The following is an 11,873-nucleotide window of genomic DNA, read 5'->3' on the forward strand; positions in this document are numbered from 1 at the left end:
AAAAATGTATATTCTGTTGATTTGGGGTGGAGAGTTCTGTAGATGTCTATTAGGTCCACTTTGTTTAGAGCTGAGTTCAATTCCTGGATATCCTTGTTAACTTTCTGTCTAGATGATCTGTCTAATGTTGACAGTGGGGTGTTAAAATCTCCCATTATTGTTGTGTGGGAGTTTAAGTCCCTTTGTAGGTCACTCAGGACTTGCTTTATGAATCTGGGTGCTCCTGTGTTGGGTGCATATATATTTAGGATAGTTAGCTCTTCTTGTTGAATTGATCCCTTTACCATTATGTAATGGCCTTCTTTGTCTCTTTTGATCTTTGTTGGTTTAAAGTCTATTTTATCAGAGACTAGGATTGCAACCCCTGCCTTTTTTTGTTTTCCATTTGCTTGATAGATCTTCCTCCATCCCTTTATTTTGAGTCTATGTGTGTCTCTGCACGTGAGATGGGTTTCCTGAATACAGCACACTGATGGGTCCTGACTCCTTATCCAGTTTGCCAGTCTGTGTCTTTTAATTGGAGCATTTAGCCCATTTACATTTAACGTTAATATTGTTATGTGTGAATCTGATCTTGTCATTATGATGTTAGTTGGTTATTTTGCTCATTAGTTGATGCAGTTTCTTCCTAGCCTCGATGGTCTTTACAATTTGGCATGTTTTTGCAGTGGCTGGTACCGGTTGTTCCCTTCCATGTTTAGTGCTTCCTTCAGGAGCTCTTTTAGGGCAGGCCTGGTGGTGACAAAATCACTCAGCGTTTGCTTGTCTGTAAAGTATTTTATTTCTCCTTCACTTATGAAGCTTAGTTTGGCTGGATAGGAAATTCTGGGTTGAAAATTCTTTTCTTTAAGAATGTTGAATATCGGCCCCCACTCTCTTCTGGCTTGTAGAGTTTCTGCCGAGAGATCAGCTGTTAGTCTGATGGGCTTCCCTTTGTGGGTAACCCGACCTTTCTCTCTGGCTGCCCTTAACATTTTTTCTTTCATTTCAACTTTGGTGAATCTGACAATTATGTGTCTTGGAGTTGCTCTTCTCGAGGAGTATCTTTGTGGCGTTCTCTGTATTTCCTGAATCTGAATGTTGGCCTGCCTTGCTAGATTGGGGAAGTTCTCCTGGATAATATCTTGCAGAGTGTTTTCCAACTTGGTTCCATTCTCCCCATCATTTTCAGGTACACCAATCAGACGTAGGTTTGGTCGTTTCACGTAGTCCCAAATTTCTTGGAGGCTTTGTTCATTTCTTTTTATTGTTTTTTCTCTAGACTTCCCTTCTCGCTTCATTTCATTCATTTCATCTTCCATCAGCGATACCCTTTCTTCCAGTTGATCGCATCTGCTACTGAGGCTTCTGCAATCTTCACGTAGTTCTCGAAACTTGGCTTTCAGCTCCATCATCTCCTTTAAGCCCTTCTCTCCGTTGGTTATTCTAGTTCTCCATTCTTCTAATTTTTTTTCAAAGTTTTTAACTTCTTTGCTATTGTTTTGAATTTCCTCCCGTAGCTCAGAGTAGTTTGATCGTCTGAAGCCTTCTTCTCTCAACTCGTCAAAGTCATCCTCCATCCAGCTTTGTTCCGTTGCTGGTGAGGAACTGCGTTCCTTTGGAGGAGGAGAGGTGCTCTGCTTTTTAGAGTTTCCAGTTTTTCTGCTCTGTTTTTTCCCCATCTTTGCGGTTTTATCTACTTTTGGGCTTTGATGATGGTGATGTACAGATGGGTTTTTGGTGTGGATGTCCTTTCTGTTTGTTAGTTTTCCTTCTACCAGAAGGTCTGCAGGTCTGTTGGAGTTTACTAGAGGTCCACTCCAGACCCTGTTTGGCTGGGTGTCAGCAGTGGTGGCTGCAGAACAGCAGATTTTCGTGAGACCACAAATTCAGCTGTCTGATAGTTCCTCTGAAAGTTTTGTCTCAGAGGAGTACCCGGTTGAATGAGGTGTCAGTCTGTCCCTACTGGGGGGGTGCCTCCCAGTTAGGCTGCTCAGGGGTGAGGGACCCACTTTAGGAGGCAGTCTGTCCGTTCTCAGATCTCCAGCTGCGTGCTGGGAGAAGCACTACTCTCTTCAAAGCTGTCAGTCAGACAGGGACGTTTAAGTCTCTGGAGATTCCTGCTGAGTTTTTGTTTGTCTGTGCCCTGCCCCCAGAGGTGGAGCCTACAGAGGCAGGCAGGCCTCCTTGAGCTGTGGTGGGCTCCACCCAGTTCGAGCTTCCTGGCTGCTTTGTTTACCTAAGCAAGCCTGGGCCATGGCGGGCGCCCCTCCCCCAGCCTCGCTGCCGCCTTGCAGCTTGATCTCAGACTGCTGTGCTAGCAATCAGCGAGACTCCGTGGGCATAGGACCCTCCGAGTCAGGTGCGGGACACAATCTCCTAGTGTGCCGTTTTCCAGGCCCATTGGGAAAGTGCAGTATGAGGGTGGGACTGACCCGATTTTCCAGGTGCTGTCTGTTACCCCTTTCTTTGACTAGGAAAGGGAACTCCCTGACCCCTTGCGCTTCCCGAGTGAGGCAATGCCTCGCCCTGCTTCGGCTCGCACACAGTGCGCTTCACCGACTGTCCTGCACCCACTGTTTGGCACTCCCTAGTGAGATGAAACAGGTACCTCAAGCAGAAATGCAGAAATCACCCGTCTTCTGTGTCGCTCGGGCTGGGAGCTGGAGACCGGAGCTGTTCCTATTCGGCCATCTTGGCTCCACCCCAATTTCCTCAAACATTTAAAAACATTGTACACAGCTACTTTGTCAAAACAAGGATCTGCCTTTCATTTTGTTATGTCCCTTAAGTCTCTCTTAATCAAGTTACATTTTTTTCCCACTGATCTCGACTTGTTAAAACAGCAGGACCAGTTTTTGTACACTTTGTTCCACCTTCTGGATTTGTCTGGGGATGTCATTTAGCTTAATTTCTCAATGCCTTATATTTTCCGTAATTGAAGTTTAAATCTAAAGACTAGATGGAATCAAGCTAAATAGTTTGTAGAATACACCATAGATGACGTGACAGCATACCTGGAGACCTAATACGTGGTTGATTTGCTCTTAGTTTAAATGCTAAAATTGTTCACTGGATTAGAAAGTTGGTGAGCTGACCCCTCAATTTTTCTCTGTGTGTGTATGTATATATACACACACAGAGAATATATACACATATATGTGGAATATATACAAATGGATATATATATAATATATGGATATATAATATATGGATTTAATATGGATTAATAGGTGGAGTTTATATATCCAGGGTAGCGTTGAGTGTCTGCAGCTTTTCCAGGCACATGGGTGCAAGCTGTCAGTGGATCGACCATTTCAAATGGCAGTATTTTATATATTCATATATTAATCCATAGTAAAGAAATACATATATATATATATACATTTCATTAATAAAAGAAGTAATCAATGTAGTGTTATTGTGAAACTATGGGAATATCATAGTCCTCATCAACCATATACATGATAGTTTTAACAATTGATAATTCTTATCTGAGCTAATGCTTTCATAAAGATTTGTAGAAACAGAACTTTCTAATTCTATTGCATCTGCATCTTTCGTAGAAATTCTTCTGTAAAATAAGCCTTTGCCCCTTCATTGGAGTCTGTTCAAGTTAGCCTGAAAGGGTAGGATGAATATTCAGTTTTTTCCCTCTATTCACCAATTTACTAATACAAACTAAGGAGCTTGTTAGTGATATGATATATAATTTATTTTCCAAATTGGTACACTTTTGAGAACAAAAGTGAGTGCCATTAATCATGAAGTCAGGATGTTCCTCAGAAAGCAAGGCCATACAGTCACTCTCTTAGTAAGAGTTATGTGTACAATTTTTTACTAGTTTTCCGTTTCTGAGTATCATTATAGAATTATAGGTTTTCTTTAATTCAATGTTTAATCCATTCTAATCATTATTGTTTTGATACTCAAATTATTAAATTTTTGATCAATAGAGACTTCTTAAGCTAGCTCCTATGTGTTCTTGACACAGGCCTATTAATATTTTTTTCAGTGATCTTAATGTTGAAGTATATGTAGAATATTACAAGTTTATAGCTAGATAGATTCTTACAATGTGAATATACCTATACAATCAATATTATGTTATGAAATAGTAGAGATGGGGTTTCACCATGTTGGCCAGGATGGCCTTGATCTCTTGACCTCATGATCCACCCTCCTCAGCCTCCCAACGTGCTGGGATTACAGGTGTGAGCCACCGCGCCCGGCCAATTTTCTTGTTTATAGTACCACAAACTTTAAACTTATTAAATATATTGAATTAAAACATAATGATCAATATTAGCTTACATATAGACACATTACTAAAAATAATTGATTGACTATACACACACATCCAAAGGTAACACACACACACACACACGATCCTTATTGGGATTAAAATCAAGTAGTCTATTTAGACTATAAAGTCAACGAGTATTTCTTTGATTTCCTCTAAACATAAGTTTTATTTTATGAGTGCTTGAGATGTCATAAAGGCTCAAAATTTAATTTGTTTGAAAGCAGGAACAACTGTTTCTTTTTAAGTACAGTAGAAATCTCTACCACTTACTCACTTTAGAAATTGAGTTGCTGCTCAATTTAAATATGAATCTAAATATTTTCGAAGAAATATATTTTAAGAAATAAAATGAATGATTGCAATAGCCGTCATTTTATTTGCCAATAAAAGAGTCATTAAAAAATTACTTATACATGCCTCCTATAAGAAGATGTGTTGGCTTTAACATACTTCTTATAAAAGTAATTTATTTAGCATTTTTTTTCACAGAAAACTCAACTGGGGTCCTGAAAAAGTAGTTTTGATTTGACAATTACCCCAACCAGTAAATGTTAAGATAACTAACTTCTTTTCAGTGCCTCTTATTGAAAATTTGACACTATATAAAATATAAAATATAGAAAGAAATAAAGAAGACGATGATAAAGATATTCTAGAAAATTTTCTAAAAATGCAAAACATGCTTAAAACAGTATAGAAAGAAGAGAATTTTATCTAGATTATTGCTTTATTTACAAAGCAGTCTTCTATGGTGACATTTACTGGTTTAATTATCCAAATCAATTTACTTTCATTTAAATCTAACTTTAGAAAGAGATAAATACAGAAATGGAACTCTAATTGCCGCAGAGTGTCTTAGCTAATTCTTCACAGAACTAGAAATTTATACACTCATGCTGTGACATTAATGAATATAGCTATTTTCTTTCAAAATTTTTAAATGTAAAAGAAAAAATTTAAAGCTAGGAGAAAATCACTATATTAGTGATTTAGATGTATATAATAATACCTATTTAGCCCTAGGACAAGTTTTTGAGGTCATGTTTAACCACTTCTTTCTACAAAGGTGCTTACTTTCAATCATTTTTATAATAATGTAATAAAAATATAGAGGCTTTAAAAATAATGGTATCATATGCAATAATCCTATGTCTAAGTCTATAAGAATCTATACACAATAAATACTATTCAGCCATAAAAAAGGAAATTCTGTCATTTATGACAATATGGATGAACCTGGAGGACATTACATTAAGTGAAATAAGCCAGGCACAGAAAGACACATACCACATGGTCTCACTTATGTGGAGTCTAAAATTGTGCACTTTGGGAGGCCGAGGCGGGCAGATCACCTGAGGTCAGGAGTTCGAGACCAGCCTGACCAACATGGAGAAACCCCATCTCTACTAAAAATACAAAAATTACCCAGGCGTGATGATGCATACCTGTAATTCCAGCTACTTGGGAGGCTGAGGCAGGAGAATCACTTGAACCTGGGAGGCAGAGGTTGCAGTGAGCCGAGATCACCCCACTGCACTCCAGTCTGGGCAATAAGAGCGAAACTCCGTCTAAAAAAAAAAAATTAAAAAACGCAAAAAAAATAGAGAGTGGAGTGGTTGTCACCAGAGCCTGGATCCTTGGTTAGTTGGAAGAAGGGTAGGGAGATCTTGGTCAAAGGATGCATAATTACATGTAGATAGAAAGAATAAATTTAAGAGATGTACTGTATAGCAAGATGACTAGAATTAATTATTCATTGATATTTGTTCTATATGACCTTCTTCTTTTTAATAGCTACATAGTTCATTGTACCAATGTAGCAATATTTGTCTAAAATGTCCCTTTAAGCATCATCGCTATTGATAGATTTTGCTACTATAAACAATGTTGCAGTGAATATACTTTTAGAAACATCTTTGCCTTCTTATATCATTATAGCTGTAGAATTAATATCTGACTGTGTCCGAAAGTAGAAATATTGACAGCATGTTAATATCCATCAAAATTTTAGGTACACATAGCCAAACTGGCTTTTAAAAAAGGCTGCACTATGTTATACATCCACTAACACTGTATAAAAGTGCTTGCTTTCCCATACTCTTGCCAAAACAAGATATTAACCATCTTTAATATTTCCAATCTTATGGATAAACAATAATATTATATTGCTGTTTTGATATACATTTATTTAATTAGATTGAGCAAAATGGAACCAATTGAGCAACTTTTTCTATTTTCACTAATTGTTTGGACGTGTATTTCTGAAAATGGGGAATTGTAAATATATTATTCTTGTTCCTAGTTCATCCTATGTTGTGTCTCCAATTTGGTAGCATATATTAATGAATTTCTCAAAGGGTGACATACTTACTACAAATGGCATTTGAAACATATTTAGGTGGCACATGGAATATTTTTATTTTGTAGTCATTATTTATATTTATGTCGACATGGAAATAAGTCACTTTTCTATTTGTAATATAATTTAAAGATTCAATTTAAAAAACCTTTCAGTTTGAAACTAATTTGACTTTAAAATACATTAAATAAAATAAGTAGAAATACTTTTCAGTCTGATGTGAGTAACTGAATTTTGGTACATACTGAGTTAATCAATGTATTATTCTCACCATTAAATATACTGTAAGCAAGAGGAAAGATAGTTTATTAAGTTTCATTGCTTATGCAAAGCATAGCCATAATAGTATCAGAGTTAGCAAGTATAAATAGAATAGTATAGTATCAGAGTTAGCAAATATAAATTGATATATGTTTACATTCAATGTATAGGCTTTATCCACAACCAAAAAATAAGAAAGTAAAAATATTTGTTTATTTAAAACATCTTAGAAGTCATATAATTCCACTCATAAGAACTTCATTATAGTTATATAATAAAGACTTCATCAACATAGCCACAATACAGTATCACATTCAACAAGATTAACAATTAACAATTCCTTAATATGAATTTTCTCAATGTTTATTTTGTTGCAGTTGTCTGTAAGATCTCCATTTCAATTGGATCCACAATTCAGCAACGAAAATGTTTCACACTTTGGGGTTGATGTCATGCCTAAGTACTGTAATTTTAATTTCTGTAGCTTTTATTTGCATCAGGGCTTGGGAGATTTTTGAAAGATGTGAAATACTATAAGATTTCTTTTGCAGAAATTAGACTGCCTTCACAAAACCGGCAGCTTAAATATTTGTTGACGATAATTGGGGGAAAAAAACAAAATTGGAGTTGAAAAGAAAAATAGAAGCAAAAATAAAGTAAAGGGAATGCTTTTGTAAGGAAGACTTTATATTTAATAAAGTACAGATGAAGTGAGACCAAGCAAAGTAACCTTGATCCCTTTAATTGTCATCCTAAGTCAGCTAGAAAAAATAGATAGAAAATGGTTGTTAAAATCATCAAATGTTTCTGCTGTTTTCTAAATCAGGTTATTGTGTGCAAAGTTAAGCCCATGTAACTAAGCAAATTGGGAAAAGGGATTGAGGAATCCCTTGGTTTCAAATGGTAGTTTTCCTTTTTCTAAATTAAAATAAATATTATACTGTGTGTTTTTTTAAAAGCTATTGAATGGGAAGTCTTGATTAGAGGAGGGTGTTAGAGAGGATCTCTGCAGGAGAAAGGGAAATGTTCAGATTTTGTAAATAGGAACCATGTAAGTTAATTTAGTTAATATAGCAGAAACTGAAGCAGCCAATAAACCTTGCTAAAAGCAGAAAAAATAAAGATGGAAGAAATTTTGCATTATTGGAGATACTTAACATTCCAGCAATGCTTTGCCACTCTTGAGAGATTGGCATTACATCTCTTACTTCAACTCTCTTCATATAGCATTAATAGAGTTTTTGACCATGTCACAGGTGGCAAAGCAGTCCACAGAATATTAGATAAGTATGCAATTGTCCACTGATTATTTCTAATAAATATCTAGGCTTTTTAAAAATTTCTTTGCACCTTTCGATACTCTTCAAAACAAGATAATAGCTCTAGCTCTTCTAAATATAGAAGACAATTAGTAGTACCCAAGATTCTTCTAACATTATAAGTTTACCTGGATTTAGGTATATAAAAGAGAGAATAATCTAAGTTGATGACTTCATTTTGTATGGCCAGTTTTCCTATCTCATGGAAAAAAGTTGGCTATTTTTTAAATATAAAGACAGACATTATTACATTAATTATTAGAAAAAGGGAACTCATATTACTTTTTCTTATTATGTCCCAAAACAGATTTTCCAAAGAGGAAACCCTCCCAAACACACATAATAGTGAAATTAAGCAAACTGCATTCATCAACAGTGTCAGTAATTCTGAGCAATGCCATTTTTAGCTTAATAATATAAAAATCTAGCATTTTGATTGATACAGATTATTTTCTTCATGAGTTAGATCACAGGTATAAATTGGCATAATTTCAGAGAATAAATTATTATTTTCCAAATGCACAAATACAAATTTCATTTTGCTTATTATTAACCTATTCCATTTTGTGAAGGAGGCATTACTTTTATTTCATTTTCACAGAATTAGCTATAGTTCTGTGAATAACAAAAATGGTACTTTTTATTAGCATTAATATTAAACATTCAAAAATGCCTGCTTAGGATTATTTTGCACAAAATCACAAAGCAAAATTAATTTGAAAGTAAAAGATTCCCTTGGAATGTGTAGTCTATTTCTTTTCTCCTTTTTTTTTTAAATCACTGTCGACGGAGTGGTTTTATAGCCAACACATTTTCATTATTTCATTTTCTCTTAGACAATTCTGAAGAATTTCACATTTTGCCTTAAATATAATATTCTGGGTGAGTTTCATTTCATTGTCCACACGAATGCTATTTTAACTCTATCCCAGCTCTATTTCATTTTTGTGAAAGGCATTGAATTTTAAAGTTCTCTCTTATAATGTTGTGATCCTAACGTAAATGAAACAAATTTGGAACTACAAAACTGAAAATTAAAAAGGAGCTTGCAGTCAGGTAAAAATGATATACGCTAGACCTACAAGGCCAGTGTTATAGATATTGCGTACCACGTGGGCATTACATGCACAAATTAGCCTACCTTTGTAGACACCTCAAACTCATAGGCCTTATCCTCAGAAAGATGGTTTCTATTTCAAATTTTCTGCATTCTGATGCCAGGCATCTCACCTGATGCTCAGCTTTTTTTGTGAAAGAAACCAGATTCCTTTTTGCAAATGTCAACCTCATTATTATTTCATTCTACTAGGGTCTGTCAAAAATTTGATATCAGTAGTAACTCAGCTTCATAGTTTCATCTAGCCATTAAATCGAATCTAGCCAGTGGGCTGGAATCATAGATTGGCTTTCATGCCCTCTGGTGGATGCTCAGAGAAATTGCTACAATCATTGGTAAAAACAACAAAAAAAACAAAAACCCTCATTTAAAAAAATGAACATTATAGGCCTGGCGCTGTGGCTCTGCCTGTAATACCAGGGAGGCCGATGTGGGCGGATGACCCGAGGTCAGGAGTTTGAGACCAGCCTGGTGAAGCCCCATCTCTACTAAAAATACACACACACACACACACAAAGTTAGCCAGACGTTGTGGCGGGCGCGGAGTCTGAGAGAGGCGAATCGCTTGAACCTGGAAGGCGGAGTTTGCAGTGCACTGCAGCCCGGGCGATAGAGTGAGACTCTGTCTCCAAAGATAAATAAATAAATAAACAAACAAACAAACAAATACCATTCTTTAACATGGGAAGAAAATTCAATCCTATTACAAACAGAAATAAACCAATCAACCAATCAACACCGAACAGGTACTTTTGTTTGAAGTGTACTGACTCATAAACGCAATTAACTTTAAAATAAATTCCAATTACTTCAACTCCGACTTTCACTACTGTCTTAGGCAAATTAGCTGCTAAATCATTAGCTCTGTTTCTAGATGTGCTTACGCTTTTCTAAGGGTTAATTATAACCACTGCCTGCTCTGTAAATGCAATGGGGTGTAGCATACGTAGCTCATAGGATACAAACAAAAACTTTTTCTTAGAGTCACTCATTTGAGATCAATGTAGTTATATTGTTCATTCTCTGATGTTTACTTATTATAATCACTTTTAAAATTAGAAGATCATAGTGGAAAAATACCTGAAATAGGAACTGAAAGATGACAATACTTAGTCTCTAATTTTGTTTCTTATGCTAATTAGCTATATAACTTGGGCAAGTCAAATCCTCTTCCAGGGCCCACACTTTCTCATCTATTAAATGAAAGCAGACATACATGCATAGATAGCTAGATGATAGATAGATAGATAGATAGATAGATAGATAGATAGATAGATAGATGATAGATAGATAACTTTTTGTCTATTTTTTAAAACAGAATTTGTGAGCTTTTCAACTCTAAAAGTATATATATACTTTGGAAGTCTAATTAAATAATTAGAAAATCGAGAAACATAAAAAATAAAATCACCTGTAGCCCAATTATCTGAAGATATGTTTCACATTTTTTACTTCTTTATAGTATGACTTCCTTTGTTGGCTTGGAATTACAAGCTATAACACTGCCAAATCATGTACTTGTTTAATTTTATATTTCTTCCTATTTAAGTAATAAATGAACTTAATTTTAAAAGTCAAGTAGTACTATAGAATCGTAATAGAAATCAGTACTTTTTTGCCATACCTAATCCACACATTATCTCTGAGTTCAATTTCTTGAGACAACAATTTTCAACTCTTTAAGTATTTTGTTACAAATATTTATGATCTAATTCTAAAATGATGTGTTTTGGCATCATTTGGTTTTTCCTTTAATGAATTAAATTTTCACAATCTGAGATTAGCATTTAGGTTTCTTACTGTATCCTGCCACCTTCCTTCACAAACCTTTTCCCTTTGCCTATCTTGTTAATATAAATAATACATATTTAAAATATTAATTTAAACATTTTAATTAATTTAAATATTAATTATTTACATTATTCATAGCTTAATCATTTTTAACAGTACTAATTATTTGTAATTTTCATAGCTTAACCATTTTATAGTTAATCCAATTTTTGTTTTTCATGGATTTAATAAATGCCTTGTTTTTTTCACTTCTTCTGTTTTCCACTTACTGCTAATTTAACATTAAATCTACATATATATTTTTCTTTAATGATTCCTCTTGTTTCCTGTAGCTCATTGCTGTTATGTTCTGGTTGGAACTGGCTCTTCTTGGGGCTGCTGCAATGCTGTTTTCCTATAGACTAACTTCATTATCATTTTCAGAATTCACTTCTTTTGCCTCTAATTCTTGGACATTTCTGGATTGCCGTAGCAAATATTAGCTTAATCATTCTGTTTCTTCCCTGAAACTTAGCAAAGTGGAGAAGCTCAAAATCTCAGTGAATCATGACAACCATCTGTGTCCATCTCATTCATCTTTCCAACTACTAAAATCTTATGATTAACTTTCTTCTTACTGTCATCTTCTTACCTCTGTCTCTGTGAATTAAAAACATTTTAATTTCTTTCCTATAATCTTAGTAGGTTTCTGAAGAGAGTAGATGTCTTCATTCTACCATGTTTAACTTGAAGTTAGGAATA

The sequence above is a fragment of the Hylobates moloch genome, unplaced genomic scaffold (genome assembly GCF_009828535.3).
Source record: "Hylobates moloch isolate HMO894 unplaced genomic scaffold, HMol_V3 SCAFFOLD_13, whole genome shotgun sequence".
NCBI lineage: Eukaryota > Metazoa > Chordata > Mammalia > Primates > Hylobatidae > Hylobates > Hylobates moloch.